Genomic DNA, 21,550 nt, shown 5'->3' on the forward strand with positions numbered 1-21,550 from the left:
TTACTAACTCTCAGATCAAACAAATCGAGCTGTTGATCTACATCCCCTTGCGTACTGTTCCAATCCCACTCAGCAAATAGTAGGGAAAGATGATTGGCGGTTAATTTATGCCAAGGTCTGTACTGACGAGTGGCAGGGGTATTATTTGTCACCAGAAAAGAGTCCATATGACCCAACACTTGGTAATTTATCATGGAATGATCGAACCATCTAAGCGGTAAAGTTTCACCACATTTAATATCCAAGGAGTTGGAAAGGATAAGGTCCAGGGTGTGCCCAGCAATGTGTGTAGGAGCGGTATTAATAATCTCTAAGCCTCCTGCAGCTAGATCTTGTAGGCATAGAGTGGCATCTTGATTAGAGGCATCTTCACTATGGATGTTAAAATCCCCAAGCAGGAGAAATTTACGTGTAGCAATTAAATGGGGAGAGATAAATTCGAGCAGCTGATTGGTGAAGTTTAATATTGACCCAGGCGGTCTATAAACTAATGCGCCTTTCCAAATGCAGCGTATAGAGAGGTCCAATCTAAAAACAATGCATTCAAATGCTTCCGTCCCCATCTGATCAAGGATGGTAACAACCAGTTCCTCTTTATAAATTAAGGCTATGCCCCCACCCATTTTGCCTATTCTATCCCGCCTAAGAATCCGATAGCCCTCAGGTATAGCTAAAGCAATAGCCGGGGTGGAAGAGGGTTTAAGCCAGGTCTCAGTTATAAAACCTATGTCAGGCTTCTGATCGGTTAAAACATCCCATACATTTGCAGAGTGCCTAACCAAAGATCTAACATTGGCTAGGATACAGTTCCATACTTGGTACTGCACAATAGGAGACGAATAACTAAGGGGCTCCGACCTCAAAGAGTTAGGTAAGCAAATACAATCAAAAGGATTGTAGCATAGACCCTTACAACACACCCCATTTAAAGATAGCAAATGCTCACGTGAGTATATCCGCATTGGATTATACGCAAGTCTAGATAACTGCAAACAATCAGGGTGTCTGGCGGCTGGCGGCGTCCTGGCGCGGACGGGCGCAGACGGGCTTGCCTCTGGCGCCATCGGCGCGCCCGCTGCGCACCTGCGCTGCGTGCTGGCATGGGTGTGTTCTTAAAGCCCCCGCAGTGCGAACGCTAGAGCGCTGACAAAAATGGCGCCGTGAAATGCACTTGTCCCTCAGAAACCCCGAAAGACTCGCGAAGTAGCGAGGAGTGAGTCAAGTTTTAGTGTGCAGGTAAGAGGAATTAACACAGGAATAAAATGTAGATATTTAAAAAAAGAAAATAGTGCACTTCGCCTGAAGTACACAAAACACGAACAAATACACTTACAAGCTCCTTCCCTACACATTAAGGGAGGGAGGGAGGCTAAGAATAGTTAAAACAGATTTACTGCAGTTTTACGAGCAGCTACAACGTTTCTGTCAAGCATACACAATTTCCTTCAACAAGTCAGCTCTTACCTGCTCTCCCGCCTTAGTCCAGCGCGGCTGTGTGCCGATTGTTTGGAGGGTGTGGCAAAGCAGAGTGCAATTACCCACACCTGGTTTTCAAAGAGGAGGGGGTGAAGCGGAGGAGGTGTTTCACCGAGCAACACCCTACTTAACTCTGATGTGACAGCAGACGCGCAGCGGGCGTGCCGCTGGTGCGTCGGAGGCACGCCTAAGGCAAGCTCATCTGCACCAGTCCGTGCCCGACCGGGTCCAAGAGCCAGGACCCCTGGCTGTCGGTTGCCCCATCACGATGTTAAATATAGAGCGAATGAGCTAAAGAGCCTGATGCCACCCATTATGGAGGCATGTAAACACAATATACACGGAGACAAGGAGGAACTCTCCTGCGGCAATGACTTCACCTCAACAATAATAAATAATCAACAGAGAGAAGGACTGTCCTTCCCCCTGCTGAACTGTAGATCCCTAACTAAACATAAATATGAAATTCACGATGTGCTGGAGGAAAAAAACACCTGACGCCATGTTTTTGCCTGAAACCTGGCTCAATGATAGCTCTACCCCATATATCCTAGATGCTCTACAGGAAGGCTACGGGATAGCAAAACAGGACCGGGTTGGACAAAGGGGGGAGGGGATTGCTATACTCTATACATCAACGATAAATTGCGACATTAAAGAAACAGGCCTTGACAAATGTAAGGGGATCTTTTTCACGCTTCCAATAGCAGGTAACGATACCATAGCTGGTTTCCTGATTTACCGTCTTCCAGGGCCAGAAACACAATTCATAACGAGCTTAGGTGAAAAAATCATAAACACAGCCATAAGTCACAGCAAACTCCTCGTTCTAGGGGACCTTAATATACACTTTGATGAAACTACTGTGTGTAAAGACCTCATGATCTTCAACCTTGTCCAAAAAGTTAACGCACCTACACATCAAACAGGACACATTTTAGATCCTATTTTCATTAACATAACTGACATGGAAGTGGGAGCATCTTGGCCAATCCCATAGTCCGATCACCACATAATCCCGTTTAAGATCCCACACACAAACCCACGAGTCAGCTTACCCAAAAAGTCAGTAACCCGTAGGAAGTGGGAGAAGTTTAATCCTGACTCGTTCACTCAGGCACTACGAAAAAATGAGCCGGAGCTGGACAAGGATATTAACCTAGCCAACAGACAAGTGGGATCATGGCTAACCGAAGCGCTGAATGAAATAGCGCCCTGGACGACCAAAAATATAAGAAGGCGGAGCATCTCAGCTCCATGGTTCAATGACACCTTAATGAAGGCCAAGCAAAAGTGCAAACAGTTGGAACGCAGGTAGCGTAAGAACTACTGCGCAAACATTAAAGGAGAATATAAACAACAACAAAAAACATGCTACACTCTGATAAAGAAAACTCGTTGTGAGTTCTACACTAGGAAAATTGAAATGGCCAAAAACTCCTCAAAAGAGATGTTTGCCATATTAAAATCCCTACTGTCAGCAGATAGATTAACAGAGCCCCCCTCCACATCGGAGGAATCCTGCAATAGATGTGCCGACTTCTTTGCAGAGAAAGTGACAAAGATCTATGATACTTTCCCTAGAGAAGCACGCTAGTGGAGGAGTGTGGCTCAATGGTTAGAGCGGCAGACCCTGAAGCAGAGTTCTGGCCAGGGACAATGGTTCGATTCCCGCCTCGGCGGGACTCGGGCTCAATTTCCTCGGACCTGTCTATTCTCGCCTCGGTGCCTATTCTAATCACGGGCCCCACGCTGCAACTCTGGGCAATAGCTTGCTTAGCCTCCACACCGGCCCCAACAGCGCTAAGGATGCCTGGCTTCACCCTGGGGGTGCCCAGGAGTGGACACTTCACAGGGAAAGCCAGGAGGGGTTCCACAGCGGTATGAGTATCAGCGCCAGGAAACCGCAAAGGCGACACCGCAAGGTGGCCGTCTGGTGACAGTGCGCTCTATAAGTACCTTGACATTTACATTTACATTTAGGCCACTACCTCCAAAGACACTACATCCACAGTAGTCAAAGATGCAACCCAAGAGGAATTTATAATGCCAGAGACAGATGTAATAAGGAAACTAGCAAACGGAATCAAATCAGGTTCACCTAGGGACCCATCCCGTCCTGAAATCTTATTACAAGGAGCAAAATTTATTGTACCTTTCATATCAGAACTTATCTCCTGCTCCGTCCAATCGGGAGAAGGTCTCTATGAATGGAAGCAAGCTATGGTCTGCCCATTAAGGAAAAAAACACAAATAGATTATGAGGTACTAGATAATCTACGTCCCATCTCGCTCCTACCTTTCTTTGCTAAAATTGCAGAAAAAATTGTTAACACTCAGCTCACAAAACACAGCGATAGTAATGACCTACTACACTGCTCACAATCAGGTTTCTGTGCTGAACATTCCACTGAAACCGCCTTGTTCCTGGCCACAGAAACTCTAAGACAACGGGCGGACGAAGGACACACAGCTGCACTGATCCTGTTGGACCCCAGTGCAGCATTTGATACAGTCTCCCATGGCCTCCTCCTACAGAGGTTAGAATCTTGTGGAATCAGGGGTAAGGCTCTGAGCTGGATAAAATCCTTCCTGGCGGAAAGGGGTTTCCAGGTTACACAAGACACATTCACTTCCAAGAGATCTCCCCTAATACAAGGAGTTCCCCAGGGGTCAATACTGAGCCCCAGAACATAATGCACATCAATTTTCCCAATGTATGGCGCAAGTAACAGCATGGATGGCAGACCACTGCTTAAAACTTAATGGCAGTAAGACAGAAGTGATGGTAATGGGAGGAGTTCTATCTGGACATCAGCTTGGTGGCCGGAAGCACTTGGCCAGCTCCCAACATCTAAAACCGAAGTCAAGAACCTCGGAACATGGCTTGACCCCAACCTGACATATGAAAATCAAACCCGAAAAAATAACAGGCAAATGTTTCGGAACGCTGAAAACCCTACGGAAAGTCATTGACCTACTACTGGTTAAAGCCAGAAAAACTAGAATACATGCAGTGGTCACCTCTCAGATTGACTACGGCAATGTTCTATACCTAGGTGTAGCTAAAAAAAAAAAAAGGCTGATGAAGCTGCAATCAGTCCAAAAAGCTGCTGTCCGGCTAGTGCTGAATCTACCTAGAAGATCGTCTAACACAAAGGCCCTGGCTCAATTGCATTGGTTGCCTGTGGGCAAGAGGATCCTGTTCAATACAATGTGCTTCTGCCATTGTATCCTAGCAAATAAAGGCCCAAGTTATCTACAAGACATGATTACACCCTACACCCCCAATAGAAGCCTAAGATCTGAAGGAAAGTCATTGGTAATAGTACCCAGATTTAGGAAGGCCAGGCTAGGAGGCTGCTCTTTCAAATACCTGGCAGCAAAACATTGGAATTCACTACCAACTGATTTGAGGAAAGAGCCATGTGAAGCTGCCTTTGGGAAAAGGCTGAAAACTTGGCTTTTTTCCCACCTACAAACCAGAATAGACCTTGAAACATGACAGCTAGGGCTCACCTACCTATCTCGTGTCATTTCTGAGATTCTGCTCAGCAGGGGGGGACACCATTGGTGTAACCAGGCACTCTACAAATGCTGATGATGAAGAAGTGGCAAGCGCTCTTTTTCCTAGAATGCTGCCAAGCTCTGGAACACCCTTCCTTTCCATATACGTCAGGAGTCCAATCTTCTGACCTTCCGGAAACTCCTCAAAACCTAGCTGTTCCAAAATTCTGCATAATCTTTTCTGTCTGCTCCGTTCGCTGATGCTGTTAGCGCTGGGATGTCTTAGGGTAGCTACGCGCTCTATAAGTGTTTTTTCATTCATCCATTCCTTCACAGCGCAAGCTCTGGTAGACTTCAGTCTCGATGACAATGCAGGAATTCACATCACAAGCCCAGCATCTTCTCCAGAACCAGCCAATGCACAACGCCTCTGCGAGGAAGCAGTAGATGCAAGGTCTTGCATTTCAGCCTCGAACCTCTCTGGAACTGATGCTGCGCAATGCATCTCTAACTGGGACCTCTCATCACCTTGGCTGTGCAACAGATCCTAGATACTAGATCACTCAATGCTCAATAACCAGGATTTAAGGTACGCTTGTTCAGTGGTCCTAACTGTGTCCCCGTAGCTGGCCTGTGCTATATCATGGTCGGCCTGAACTTGTGACTTGTGACTTGCAACCAGATAACCGCAGTTGGCGCTTTCTGCCTCTATAGTCACTGAAATCTTTAAAACTGCATAGCTCCGGTTCTACTGGTTGGAATTCTTTTTAGTCTTGTTTTAGGCATTAAAATCTACTCTAATTTGCTAATTTGGTGTGGCATTTTTTGTGTTGAGTCTTCACTTTAAAACTGTTTGAAATGCTGCATGTGTACTTTATGCATTGCCTCTAAATTAGGTCTGACTGCTCTGCGCCAAGCTACCAGAGGGTTGAGCACAGGTTAGTTTTAACCCTTCCTGCACAAAAGCAATCCTGCCTGGAATGCAGGCACCCTTGAACCATGACACAAGGGTGTCTGCATTGGTGCTAGGCAGTACACAGTGCACCAACGTTAGGAGAAAGGAGATATGTGCCATATCTTTGTAAAATTTTTTCATTTTTGCGATCTGCCTTTCATGCAGCGCAGTGCAGCAAGCTGTTTTGCTGCATTGTGTGAAATGTAAGCAAATCTGCCTAGAACTTTCTGATTGGACAACCCAGAGCAGTAACCAGCTAAGCAGACTATAATCATAAGAAATACCGTAAAGGGACCCACAGAGCAGTTCAAAGCTGGCAGAGTACTGAATAATCATAAATTGTGCATTTTTCTCACACCTCATCATCCCCCACACTGCTACGCACTGTCTCTCAGAACATGATAACCGCACCTCAGTGGTCATCGCACACAACATGGAAACACCTCCCACATTGGATCACAAAACAAAAACACCCTTCTAACCACATACCACCCTATCTGGCAAAGCTTGCTGCCCATGTAGGTAATTGCTTCAGTGCCACACATATGGGTAGTAAGTGCTATACATTACAATATTTATCACTTGTGCATAAACAAGATTTGTTTTCATCCTATTAAAATCTTTGTCTCTTTTACTTCAGAATTACAAAAGAAAATGGGATTCATTAGTGCTTTTATAACTGCTGGTATATGTTCATGTACAGCTATTTACATTTGTTGTCAATTAGAAAAAATTTGACGTCCTACTATATTTGTTTCATACTTTCTGTGCACAAGGCCAGTGGAATTATGTAATTCTGTGGCCACAGAATCATGCACTTCTGCTGCTGCAGTCTTTACCAAATAATTGTGAATTTACCTCACTTGCCACATAATCCATCATCTGCTGCATATTCTTAATGTTTTAGCACAAAAAAACACATTTTGTTTGTAGCTCAAACAGATCAAAAAGTACTACAAGTGCTGCAATGTGTGCAGTTGAAGGTCCTTCACAAAGGTTGACAGTTCACCTGTCAGTTACTTAAGCAAGCGGTATTTGGATGTGGAACTGGTACAGTGAAACCTTTGCCCAGACAGTGCTAACATGTGCAAAAATGACAGAATAAAATAAGTGATACTATTAAAAAAATGTGCCAGATAAAACAGAATAATTTGTGTTTTCTTTCCACATACTTTACTGTATATTGCCGCATAATCTAAGCTTCCAATGCTACCTATTTCCAGGGGCCTTGTCTGTACCACAGAGTGATTGTTATAGTTCACTTCACACAATCCTCTCACTTTGCAGTCAAAGGAAGAAAAGTGAACATCTCCAGAATAAAAGAATAAGCATCAATTTGTCAGAAGACAGCTTGACATTTATTTAACAAGTCATGGAGCACACAGCAAATGGAATAAGAAAAAAACCTACATTTAAATGCATTTTTTTGCTCATTTACCTTCTGAATTCCCTCACCTCTAAATTATGCCAGGTATCTCGGTCGTTTTGGGGGGGGAGGGGCAAAGATGCTTATGGGCTGGCCCAGCCCTCAAATGTCCCCCCGTGGCTACGGCCCTGCTGGCATCAAAGGTAGCAAAAGCAGTTTCAGGAACACAGGGGCAGCTTGTGCTTATGGACCTCGGTTGAGGAGCCATTCTCCTGGTTTATTGTCATTTGTTTTAGTACACTATTAGTGTATAATAAATAAAAAAAAAACATGACCCTCCCAGGCAGCAGAGGTAGGCAAAAAATGCTTTGAAATGTATGTTGTGTGGATGTGTGCAGGTGGGAGGGTGCTTATGTGAGAGAGAGAGAGAGTGTGTATGTGTGATTCTATGTGTAAGCATGTGTGCATGAGGAAACGTAAAGGTCAAATGGCTTGCGATGTCACTTCCGCTACCCCTTGCCTTTTGGTGAATTGACATTCATGCATTTCTGTTTTTTCTAAAATGATGTTTGGGTGATTTTCTTAGATGTGGTGCACATAAATAAAATGTCAAATGTTTTAATGCACAGTAGTATAGAATATCAAGACTGAAAGGGTCGACGAACTAGCCAGGTTGCATCTCATTTAGTTTCCAAATGTAATGCTTTAGACCAGTGCACAAATTATCCGGCACTTTTCGCCCTTTAGTGCCTCTGTAAGACAGATTCCAAACTTGATGAAAGCAAGGAGGTGCACGAAGAAAACAGTACCAGTCCAGTATAATTCTTGAACAGATTCATTATTGCAAATTCATGCACAATAAATGAACAACCAGGGGGAGGAGCCTAGCGCGCAACCAAGATGGCCGCGTAGGTGCGAGGCTCCCGAGGACCTCCGCAACCTCCTACGTTTATCCTGACTTCATCCTGCATCGGTTGAGGGAACTGTGTCGGTGAGCCTGAGCCGAGGTGGTACCCGTTTCCCGTTTTTGAATCGGACCTCGGGTGCCGGAGTGAGCACCGATTGAAGTTTGCGGCCTACTTCTCTCCTGACCCCGGATTCGCGTTTGGGGGCGCCCCGGTGGCAAAGTGAACAACAACGGCGGGCTGGGCCTGGCGAGTCGCGTACCCTGCATTTTCACTTTCACTTTCGCGCCCCCTTGCTGTCTTTGCTAGTGGGATCGCGGCGCTCTTGGTGTTGGGGTGGCCTCGCTGGGAGACCCTGCCTGCCTGCCTGCCTGCTGTGGCCCGCTCCGCTGTCCTGGGGTGGCCCCCCGGAGCTCGTGGCCTTGATTGCTCGCTTTTTACTGCGTGGCTGGTGAGGGTGTGAGACCCGCGACGATGGCCACTAAACAAGATGGAGATCGGTTGAAGGCCAAGTCGACCCGGCGTGGCGCCGCACATCAGGCCAACATCATGGACCGCTACACCCTCCCGAAGGGATCTCCCGGTGGACCGCACAAGTCCTCTGAGTGCCCCCCGGATGCCCCGGATTTGCCCACAGATCTGACTCTGCAAGACGTCATGGGCGCCATTGCTGAGATGAAGGCCTCGGTGGGCCAGCGGTTTGACACGCTAGCGTATAAAATCGACGCGGTCCTCGTTGATGTCAACCTGGTGAGAGCTGATCTCTCGAAGACCAACGACCGGGTCGATTCTTTGGCCCACACCGCGTCGGGCCTCACGACTGAGGTGGCGGCCCTTCAGACGGAGGTACACCGGCTTCGTCAGGCGAGTGCGCTCATGGATCGGCGCCTGGAGGATTCCGAGAGCCGGGCCCGGAGGAATAATATCCGCATCATCGGAGTACCTGAGGGACGGGAGGAGTCGGCGGCGGATCTTTTTGTGGAGGACCTGATCACTACCCATCTCCAGCCTCGGGGACTGAGTAAATTGTTTGCGGTGGAGAGGGCTCATAGAGTTCCCGGGGGAAGGCCGAAGGTCGGAGCCCCTCCGCGGCCTCTTATTGCCCGTATCTTTAATTTTCGGGACAGGGATGCAATTCTGCAAGCCTCCAGACTGCAAGGGCCGATTAAGTTGGAGAACATGGAGGTGAACTTTTATCCTGACTTCACCCAAGCGGTCCAGAAGCAGAGACTGAGCTTCTTGGGCGTCAAGCGGCGGCTTCGGGACATGAACTTAAAATACGCCATGCTCTTCCCAGCCAGGCTGCGGGTGGAGGTGGATGGTCGCACTCACTTTTTTGACCGTCCTGAAGCGGCCGGGGACTGGCTGGACACTTTGTCTGGGGGTCGGGATCGGGATGGCGGGGGGGGGGGCTGCGGGAGAAGGCCCACTGGACCGGGACTGAGGTGCTGATACTGGGACTCACTCTGGACGAAGATGCTGCCGCTTTCGGCCAAGCTTAGGGTCTCTCGTTTTTTGTACTCGTTCTCCCTCCTTTGTAGGTGGTGCGGGGTCTCGAAGGGGTACTCTTTCCTCCTCTAGGGGGTTTACCTAGTTTCAACTATATAGGAGCGACAGGCACACTGCAAGTTGGGGGGGCTGTTTGGGCTCATGCAGGGGTGCAGGGAGGGGGGAGTTTTGTTGGGGCGGTTGGGTTGGGGTGGGGTGTTGTTCATTTGTACCACAAGGCAAAAGTATTGTCGTGCTATTCCCAAAGTGCTCTCGGGGGGACGAGTGATTGCTTTCGTTTATGATGGGGGGTAGGGAACTGAGTCTTTTGTCCTGGAACGTTAATGGACTGGGGGACAGGATAAAACGAGGTGTGGTCCTGCAGTTCCTGAAACGAATTTCACCTGACATAGTTTTTCTGCAGGAGACGCACCTCATTGGCAACTCCTTTCGTGCTATGAACCGGCGGGGCTACCGCCTTCTGGCCCATTCGGGCTTCACGTCGGGTTCAAGGGGTGTGGGCATCATGGCCAAGACCTCGCTTCCGTTGGAAGTTGATGAGGTACTCCATGATGACAGGGGACGTTACACGGTTCTGGTGGGTAGAATGGAGGGCAGAGTGATTATTTTTGTTTCTGTCTATGTCCTGCCAGGGTTGCAGACGACCACCTTTGCGGATCTGGGGCGCCTCCTCCTTGGCCTTCCGGAGGGGATTCTGGTGGTTGGGGGGGATTTTAACGCTGTGGTTTCTGGAATTGAGGACCGTCACCCCCCTAGGGATCTCCCCCGTGCCCAAGCGTGGTTGTCTGGCCTATTGGATGCCTTGGGGCTGGTGGATTGTTGGCGTTTGAAACATCCTACGCAGAAACAGTACACTTTTCATTCCGGGGCCCATGGCAGTCTATCAAGACTAGACTATGTCCTGGTGCCGGCGGCGCATGCGGGGAGGATCGGGGAGGTGCGCCATTTGGCGCGGGGTATTTCAGACCACTCCCCGCTCTTATTGCACTTCGATATTCTCCCGAGGGGAGAGGGTAGGGTGGCCCCGATTAATCCCTGGTACCTGCGTGACCCCACCATTCGCACAGAGTTGGTTAAGTCCCTTAAGCGATATTTTGATGATAATGTGGGGTCGGTGTCATCTGCGGTCTCGCTATGGGAGGCATTTAAGACGGTGATTCGGGGGGATGCCCTGTCCCTTATTTCCCATTCCCGGAGGCGCGAGCGGGAGGAGGTGACCCGTGTTGAAACTGAAATAACTGAGTTGGAGGGCGACCTCGAATGTGGGGTGACGGATGACAAATTACATGTCCTCCGACTCAAGCAGGCGGCCTATAAGGCCCTCGTCACGGAGGCGGCCAGGGGCCTCAGTAGAGAGCAACAGGGGAGAATGTATGATGTGGGTGATAAGGCTGGGAAATTGATTGCGTGGCTGGATAAAAAGGAGAGGGCGAGTCGAGTTGTCCCGTCGATTGAGAAACTGGATGGTGTGTGTGTCACGGAACCGGAAGAAATAGTCGATTGCTTTGCAGAATATTTCCGTGGGGTGTATTCCCCAGTGTCCTCCCGCTCGGAAGAGGATTCCCATGCCCTGCTTAGGGATATCACGCTGCCTTCCCTTTCGGAGGAGGACAGAGTGTCGTTGGACGCCGCCCCAACCTCTGAAGAAATTGCTCTCGCCATACGCTCGGTCGCTTCCGGCAAGGCCATGGGTCCTAATGGTCTTCCCATCGAATTGTACAAGCTGCGACCGGATACGCTGGCGCCGCATCTCCGTGCGATGTTCCTCGCGGCCCGTTCGGCGGGTTCCCTCCCGCTAGACCAGCGTCTGGCTACTATCGTGGTCATTCACAAGGAGGGGAGGCCGCGGGACCGGGTCACGTCCTACCGGCCTATTTCGCTGCTGAATGCGGAGCCCAAAATTCTCGCCAAGGTGTTGGCCAATCGGCTGATTGGCGTGGTGTGCGATTTGATTCACCAGGATCAGTCCGGCTTTATCCCCCATCGCAACACTGCGCTTAACCTGCGGCGCTTGCATGGGGTGCTCGCGCGTGTCCCGTTTATACGGGAACCGGCCATTTTGGCATCCCTGGACGCCACTATGGCGTTTGACACACTTGAGTGGCCATATATTTGGGCGACACTGGCGAAGTTTGGGTTTGGCCCGGGATTCATCGGTTGGGTGAAATTGTTGTACTCGGGACCGCTGGCGCAGGTGGTTGTGAACGGTAGAGTGTCGGCTCCGTTTGAGCTGGGCAGGGGCACGCGGCAGGGCTGCCCATTATCACCGCTCCTCTTCGCGCTTGCCCTGGAGCCCCTGGCGGAGTGGCTGCGGTGGGAACCTTCTATTCGTGGTCTCCGATGGACCCCCGAGTATGAGGACCGCGTATCTCTTTACGCTGATGATATTCTTCTGTACCTGGCTTCCCCACGTAAATCACTGATAGTACTGGTTGATGTATTGCACTCATTTGGCCTCAACTCCGGCCTGGTCATCAACTGGGCTAAATCGTGTGTGTATGTCCTCTCTGGGGAGGATCCTATCCTTCCGCGGTGTTGTCCTATCCAGATCGCCCCGCGGGGATTTAGGTACCTGGGTGTCTTCATTACCCTGGACGCGGAGGCCCGATATAGCCAGAACTTGCTTCCCCCCCTCCAGCGCCTGAAGGAGGACGTCGCGCGTTGGAAGCGCTTGCCGCTCTCGCCGCTCGGCCGGGCGGCATTGTTTAAGATGATGTCGCTGCCACGTTTCCTGTATGCTTTGCAGAATACAATGGACGTTGTCCCGGCGCGCTACTTTCGCGAGGTGGAGAGTTTGCAGCGCCGACTGTTCTGGGAGGGTAGGCCGCGTATCGCCCTGGCGAAGCTGACGCTCCCGTGGTACGACGGGGGGGTTGCCCTCCCAGATATCAAGTGATATTACTGGGCCTCCCAGCTGGCTGCGATCAATCACGGCCTTTACGGGCCCGCCCTAAACCCGGCCTTTGAGATGGATAAAATGTTACTGCCGGGCGGTGACTATAATCGGGCGCTTTATTCTAGCTCGCATGACGCGCGACTGACGGGCCCCACGAGGGTCATGGTACGGGTGTGGCATACGGCTAACGTGGCGATGGGGTGGAAGGATCGCTTGACCCGGGCGACGCCACTATACGCATCTGAGCGGCTGGGCTCCCTGTGGACCTCGAAGGGCTTTGAGAAGTATGACATGATAGGCATCAGCAGGGTGGGCGATCTCTGGACGAGGGGGGGATTCAAAACGTTCGATGTGCTGCAGACAGAATTCCAGCTGCAGGACAGGGAGTACTTTCGTTATATGCAGATCCGTCATGCGTTGTGCTCCGTATTTCCGGACGTTGCCTCCATCCTGGAGTACTCCCCTCTGGAGGATAGAGTGCTAGATGGGCATGTCCCGGACGGCACGATTTCATTAATTTACAAAAAGCTCATCAATGACCGTTCGGGACTGCTGACCGGCCTTCGTGAGGCGTGGGGGGCTGATGGATTGGAGCTGGATGACGAGGACTGGGTGTCTGCGGTGGCCTCCCCGAAAGAGGTGGCCATACCGGCCCGCCTTCGCTTCGTCCAGCTCAAGATACTCCATAGGGTCTATGTTACGGGGCCGAGGCTGAGGCGTATGGGCTATGCTGTGGATGGGTTGTGTAAGCGTGGGTGTGGTTCTTTGGGGACCTTTCTCCATATTCTGTGGGAATGCCCGGAGGTGGTGCGATTCTGGCGTGGTGTGCATGAGGTTTTGCAGGTAGTTACGCATGTGCCGCTGTTGCCTGAGGCGAGGAGATGTCTTTTGAATGTATGGGAGCCAACCGACTACTCAGTGCCGCAGACGTGGTGGGCGACTCTGGGATATATGGTGGCCAAACGTGACATTGCGCAACTGTGGGGTTCCCAGAGGTCGCCGACTGTCTCGGCGTGGAAGGACAACATGGATTGGTGTATGTTTCGGGAAAAGGTGGTGTATGTTGCGAGAGGTAAGCCTGGGTCATGGGTGAAAGTATGGGGCCCCTGGAACGCTTACCGTGGGGGAATCTGTACCCCGCCGCTACTGCCTGATCCGTCACCGGCCCCGTCTCCTTAGCCTGTTTGTCCTCCCGGTTCTGGGCAATGAGTTTACTTAGTCCCCGTCCTGACCTATTCCCCCCCTCGATATTCCTATGAACCAGTGGGGTCCCCCCCCTAGGGGAGCACATGCTGTTGTTTCCGACTGTGGGTTGCCTTGTGGACTTGCTTTTTTGTTGTTATTTATATAAAAATGAAACCGTCGTGTGGGGTCCGGATGGTGTGGCTGCCAACGCCTCTTTCAACTCCTGTGAAGTCCCTTTTGCCGCAGCGTGCGTTCTATTGTCTGTATTACATGCTCCTTCTGTTTGCTAGCGGCCAGCCTGAAGGTTGTAGGCCCATCTTTGTATATTTTTTGGATTCTGTAATAAACGGTTTCAAAAAATAAATAAATGAACAACCAGCCAACGCATTTCGTTCCCAAGATACACTCATCGAACTTCGTCAGGGCTCTATATTAGAGGAGGCTAATACGCCATGAACATCCATCATGATCCAGTAGCAACAATATGATAATTGGTAAATCCCAGGCCCGATCAAGGTGTCAGACATCGGGCGTGGGATTTCCCAATTATCAAGCATTGTCCCGCTGAAGCTTTTCAACTTCCATAAAAGAGATTAAGTCCAAACATAGAAATCTACACAGCGACTTTGTCCGGCATCTCCCTCATGACAACGTCCCCTACTCGGACACCGCTGGCTGCCTTGCCTCGCTGAACTTTACCTTCTCAGAACTTTTTCTTCAGAAATTCTTCTAAATCTGAAGGAAAGCAGAGGCTGGGCTCAATCCACTTCTTGTATCAGAACCGTGCTCCATGGCGGTCAGCCATAACTTTCGACTTTGCCCACTCATGAGTGAGATGTTCATTGTCAGTGCTTTGATTTTTCAAGCACTAGTTTTCACTTAAAAATTAGAAAAATTCATAACTCGGGTTCCACTGGTTGGATTTTTGTTTGGATTGGTGTCAAATAATTTATTGAAACTTACTGGTGTAGGATTTTTTTGTGTTTTTATTTTATTATTGTTAAGTGCTGCATAAATACTTTACATATTGCCTTTAAATTAAGCTGGACTGCTTTTGTTCTAAGCTACAAGAGGGTTAAGCACAGGTTAATTTGGTGACTTTTTGTGGTTAACCCTGACAAGGATTGTGGCTATTACTTGCGTAGGGTTTCACCCCCTGCACCCTCAACCAATAACCCAATTTCTAACTGAAGCAAATCACAGGCGTAAATAGACCAAATGCACAGTTGTGCATCTTGGAATAGGGAATAGCATTTACATTATAGCCCGTTCCTAGGTATCAAACACATAATTGGTCTCAGATTGTGCACCAGCTATTTTGGTGATCTAGCTTGAGAGCAAACTAACAGGTAAACAGTTTGCACACTATTTGGGGGGCCAATCTTGTTCGACCCACTCATGCAAAATACGCAATGGGATCATTAGTAAGTTTGGGAATGTAGCAATGGTACATTAAAATCAGGCCACTGCACAGTCAATACAAGTGGGAGACATGTTTGTGTCCATAGAAAACCCTCAAAAGGCACTACACCATTTTTTTTCAGTGGCACCCAACAAATTAGAAATTCATCTTAGTCTTAAACTGACACGGACGCTTACCTTGAGTAACTTAAATTTGATCTTACTTATTCAAGATAAAGATGTTTAATGAGCTGTAGGTAAGGGAAACACCATCTGCGTTTAGTCCTTTATTTAGTACAAAACGTGTGGTCTTTCAGTACAAAACACCATTTGGTGGCAGAAGCATAGACCTTTACTACCTCCATGCTTTTCTTTATACAGGAGAAGTTTGTGTTACAGTTACAATCAGTATCTCCTTTCCCCTTCTTATCTCCCCCTCTGCTATGCTTTGACATTTTCTGCATTACTTGTGTTCGTAAAGCACTTAGAGGCTTAGAAGAACTCTGCAAGTTGAGACAAGCTCAGTCCTCCAGGGAGGACAAAGGATGCTTTCAGAATCCACAAGGTGTTACAAATATTCCAATGACTATAGGCGAAGAGAAACAACTGCATAGAGAACTAATGACACAGAAACACATTTACAGACAAGCCAAAGCAAACATTTCTTCATTAACATTCGAAGAGCATTTAAATGCAAAAGACAAACAAAAAACTATGGTGAGCTACAATCACAAAGTAAGTTGTTAAATCCGTCCCAGGCCATGCTGTAAACACAAGCGTTGAATAAGTAATTCCCGCAGGCCACACAACATGCCAATCAGAGCAACACAGACAGGAACAGATGAACAGCATCAGAGATACAATCCAAATCTACACAGTTCAACAGAAAACTACAGAGAGGGCGTAGATCATCCCTCGCCTCCAGGTTCCGGACATAACAATTCTATATTGTATATAAGGCTTCCAGTTTTTACTGATTTTTACATATAAATACAGACAGAAGGCAATGTGTTTCTTCTCGGTATTTAATTGTACAAGCAGAAAAATACTGAAAATGGTGCTTCTTGTGAGTGACTTGCTATTCTTTCTTACCCGAATTGCTGGCCAACAGCAGAACAGATAGACAGCATGGGGTGGTAAGGAGCAGGAAGAGATTTCCCTTAATACAAGCATATATTAACGTATATGAGTCTAATGCTGCATCTACATGTGGGTGTAGTGTTTTGCTATATTTGACTGCTTAATTTCCCAACACAGGACAGGCATCAAAATATGGGTTAAATAAGCGTGGACATATACCATTGGAAGACTCCATTTATTCTCAAAATACAAAATAAATATCCAGTGTCCCACACCTTGGGCAGGCCGACATAGCAGCTGGGTACGTGAGCTAACCATGGGGGTGTGAGCAGGTCCGGTTCTAGAGGGCGGGCCAGGTCCACCCAAGGAATACCCTGGCCCACCCACTGCCATTCAGAACTGAAAAACAATCGTGTTTCACCTCCACTTTCATAGGGTTGTGCAGCTCTGTGGGCTCGCCCTCATCCTTTATTTTAATGATATCCACCATTGACATAGGACACTTGCAGGCCTGGGGAGAGGTGTGAAGTCAGCAGAGTTTATTAGCTGCTATGATGCACAAATGACCAGCGTAGCTATCCTGAACACTGCATTATGTTTCTGGGCTTATTGCATCATATGTTTACACTTCAATGCTTTGCAAAGTAAAAAGCTGCCACAGTTTTTTGTAAAACATGAAAAGCTGTAAAGTGGCTCTGTGTGACAGCAGAAGCATTTCGGCTGCTGCACATGACCAGGAGCATGCTGCAGTCTTAAAGGTATGTATCTTAAAGATTTGACAAGCAGCGTCACTCCCCTTCCCCAAAACCGGAAGCACATCAAATAAAGCAAAGTATGTAGCTCTTAAGGTGTTGATTATTGTGTTAAAAATCTCAAATGCGCCCCTTCCCCATTGCACCCTCTTACTTCACTGCGGTCAACGCTGAGATCACTCGTCTTCTCTGGGAGGACAAGTCGCCTCGCATTGCCCTCCATAAGCTTACCAGTGGCTGGTATGATGGAGGTATAGCCCTCCCCGACATTAAGACCTATTACTGGGCGTCGCACCTCATGGTTATTAACCAGTGGCTCCATGTGCCGGGGGATGACCCCGCATACCGTATGGATCGACAACTATTCGGCCCCGGAGGGGTGATGGGAGCCCTTTACAACCCAAAAAGGGGTCGCGTTCCGGCGGGGCCCGCAGCCCATACCCTCCGGATATGGCACGCGGCGCAACGGGCGATGGGATGGGCTGGAAAGATTACCCAGGCAACGCCGCTTTGGGACACTAGGCAGCTCGGGGTACTTCGCACTACCAAGGGGTTCCACCAGTGGGATCTTATTGGTATCTCCAGGGTGGGAGACCTCTGGCGCAAGGGAGAGGTGATCACTTTTGCCCAACTGCAAGCGGATTACGACCTGGCGGACACCGAACACTTCCGATATTTACAAGTTCAACACGCTCTTCAGGCGGCGATTCCACGTGGGACTCGGCTCCCTGAGTCATCGCCCTTGGAGGACCGGCTCCTCATGGAGCATCTGCTCCAGAGGGCGACGTCCCTAACGTACCGGAAGATAATAAATAACCGCCCCGACCCTTTTTCCGCCCTCAAGGGGAAGTGGGAGGCAGAACTTGGAGAATTTGATGAGACGGACTGGAATTCCGCGCTCTCATCCCCCAGGGAGGTGGGCATATCTTCCAAGCTCAGACTGGTCCAACTCAAAATTTTGCACCGCACATACTACACCCGCACCCTCCTATTCAGACTCCACTGGGTGGAGTCCCCGCTGTGTCTCAGGAACTGTGGCCACGAGGGGACCATCTTGCATACCCTCTGGGAGTGCCCTGTCGTGGCGACTTATTGGAAAGGGGTGTTGCGTATTCTCTCCCAGGTAACAAAAATTCCCACGCTGCCGGAACCTCGGCTGTGTCTCCTCAATGTCTGGGAACAGACGGACCACAAGAGGGTGACCCAGCTTTGGGTGACTTTGGGGCTCATGCTTGCAAAGCGTAATATAGCCCAGAAATGGGGATCGGGGCAGGGGCCTACCCTGACGCATTGGATCCGAGATATGGACCTTGTAATGGTGACCGAAAAAACTGTGTATGTCCATAGAGGGTGCCCCAAGAAATGGTCCCAGGTCTGGGGTGGATGGAATGTATACAGGGGAAATATCTGTGAGCCCCCACCGGATGCAGCGGACTCGGATCTCAGTGACCAGGATTAATGGCTCCACTGCTGGAGATGGGCGGGGAAGGGAACGATGGTGTGTTGTCATTGGGCTGTTTATTTCTCTCTGTGACACCTGTATTGTCATTGCTCCGGTACCTTGTAACCCTTGTATGCCATGCCTTGCACTAAACGAGTGGTGTTTGTTTTATGTTTTGTTGATAAACCCAATAAAAATATTTCAAAAAAAAAAAATCTCAAATGCGGACAGATGCCAATATCTAAAATATAAGCTTGATTAAATACTTTGCTGTTTATTTGGCCAGTAGCCACTCACCTTCATGGCCTACCCATGCTTTTTTAAGGCCCTCCCACAGAAAATTTCTATAGCCGGATCCTGGGTGTGAGATAGGTCTGGTGCACATAATTGAATTGCGTCGATTGCGCGATACATAGCGGACCTGGTTCAAGGATTTATCGCACTGTTTATCTGATAATGGCATATGTCAATTGTGTGACCAGCGTTGCGCGCCTTAGTGTCCGGTTGGCAACTGTAAGGCCGTATAGGGAGGGCTGTTATAGGTCTACTGACAACCCCGTGTGTGAGGACCATGTGTAGTGTAGAGACCACCGAAGACTCCGCCAGACCCCGTCCCCCAGTGTATGGCTACTGCACTATAAATCGCATGACACGTCAGAAAGTTGCCAGCGACCATGACCCATGATCCTGTATGGGCCTGGAAGGAGAAAAAAGACTTCTCAACATAGAAGTCTCCCATTTTGTTTTTTAATTTAAAATCTTTATTGCATTTTATCTTTTCTGATACATATAACACAAACATCGGTATGTATAACACTTATAGCAAAATTATTGTTGCTATGTTGCTGTGTACATAAAGCAGGGTATTTCCATCGTACAATCATAGCATGTTCTGCATATACAGCGCAGGATTTGGCGTGCATTTGTAAATTAACATTGGCATCGACTAACATAGAAGTCTCCCATGTGTTTCAGACCCGCTACATGCAAGCTCTGGACCCCATGGTTACCGACAACTCCCTAAAATGCCACCGTCTGCCACAAAGGAATTAATAGGCAATATGCTGGCTCAGTCACCTACCATTAACATACCACAGCCAACAATAGTGCGCAACCCTCATCTGGCGCGACGGGGGGACAGGGCGCTGTCCCGAGGAGGAAATCCAGGTATAAAGAGAGGTCCCATTCAACATTCTGCCTATCTCTGCCCGCTCCAAGCAGGGGCCGTTCCCAGCCAATGAAACAGCAACTGCAGCAGTGCCGCAGTGTATTAGGGCTCATCATTAGAAAACCTTGAGATGGTCCATCCAAGCCCAATAATGAGTGATAAAGGCTTTCTCAGGCTCATTCCATTCTCTCTTGAGTATCTGGCTGATCCCCTGGATTTGAGAGAGACCTCGATTCACAATGGGGGGCGACTGGTGCAACATGATGGCCTGCCCAGAGTTACCAAAAGAGGAGGCAGGCAAGGATCTAGAAACCCCATGGGCAAAAGAATGCAAGCAACCACCTCATGCAAGACATGTTTGGCTTCAGTATCTTGTTTGTTATACAAACTCATAGTCTCCTCAATCGATAGGGGAAGGACCATCCGAGCAACAGGAAGAGGCAGAGCAGGGAAGTGCAGAAAGGGTAAAGGAAGGAGGGTCGAGGCGCAGGTCTAGAGGAGCAGATGTGACCAGGCGCTGGCGCTTGCACCACTGCAGCATGTAAGAGAAGAGCTACAATCCACAGAACCAAGATGGCAGCTTTTGCAAGATCGCTCTCAGGTACTGTCACCATGGCAACCAGGATACCACAGAAGTAACAACAGACATCACAAACAGCAGGTGACAAAAGTCAAAGAAGCAATCCACCAGGCAACAGATGTTTGCCAGCACATGCACAGAGAAGGAAGGAAGGCAACACCAAGACGAAAAGAGGAACTCGCATGCTTCAAGAAAAATCCCTTTGCATGGATTCAGAGACGGAAGAATTGAGGTCAGCATCTCTCCAGCAGTGTAGGATGAACTTGCAAGAATGGCCACCTGACTTCTGGTCTCAGCGGTGAGGTAAACAGAACGCAGACTTGGAAGCAGTCCAAAGCGGGCAGCGTTGGTGAATCTCTGTCCCATTTGACACACTGCGAATGGCTGCCCACCAGCAGGTGGATGGAGCAGAACCCCCATACTGAGAGGCCCCCACATTGCCACAGAGTCAGTCATCGAGGGCAACAAGAGAACTATTTGTATCTTATTACAGTGACAGCACCCATTAGGGAGCAGTCAGTGAGGAAGCAGTACAAAAATAGAAAGGTCAGTAGGGCTGCTTCTACATAGCCCAAGATAGGCCATGCACCAGAAGGTGCAAATCCTGGAAGAGGACTGCAAGCCCCTCTGTAGACCAGAAGAAAACAGAACCTGCTTATCCTGGAAGAGGACTGCAAGCCCCTCTGCAGACCAGAAGAAAACAGAACCTGCTTAGCAGGAAGGCCCCCCAAAAGAAAAGAAAAAGAGGGACATGTTTACCCCCTTCAAGGGCAGGTGTCAAGGACCTAGGTGTCCGTCTTCATGAGAGTAAAAGCAGGAAGTGCGTAGGTAGAGCGATAGATACCATGTGTGAGTTCTCAAAAGAGATGTCACAATTGTTACAGTCGCCGACTGTGGCACATTATCTGTCATTGTGGTTACTTTGTTCATCTATAATCAAAGCATTATTTTGCAGTTTTAATTTTGTCATAAGCTTGCACGATTAGCTTATATGTCTCATTGTCTTTCAATTTGTTGCTACTCATCATTTGTTTTGTAAAATCGACAAAGTACTTAATAAGTAAATGGTTTAAATAAGAAATTAATTTTGCAGTCAGTGTCCGTTTTTTTACTTTGGTGCAGTAATGCCTCTAAAAATGTAAGTGATGCATACTATATGAATTAAAATGATGGAATCACATTTGGCTAGTTTTCCCACCACGGGTTTCAAATAAAAAGTTGACTTCCTTCCAATATCCTTTCATAATCATCCTGCTAGAGCTCCCTTGTTCGTATGTTTGCGGTGTAGCCTAGGCTCTAGAGGCTTATATACCCCCTTCTTTTTTTGTA

This window comes from Triturus cristatus, chromosome 5_1 (assembly GCF_964204655.1).
Source record: "Triturus cristatus chromosome 5_1, aTriCri1.1, whole genome shotgun sequence".
NCBI classification, from domain to species: domain Eukaryota; kingdom Metazoa; phylum Chordata; class Amphibia; order Caudata; family Salamandridae; genus Triturus; species Triturus cristatus.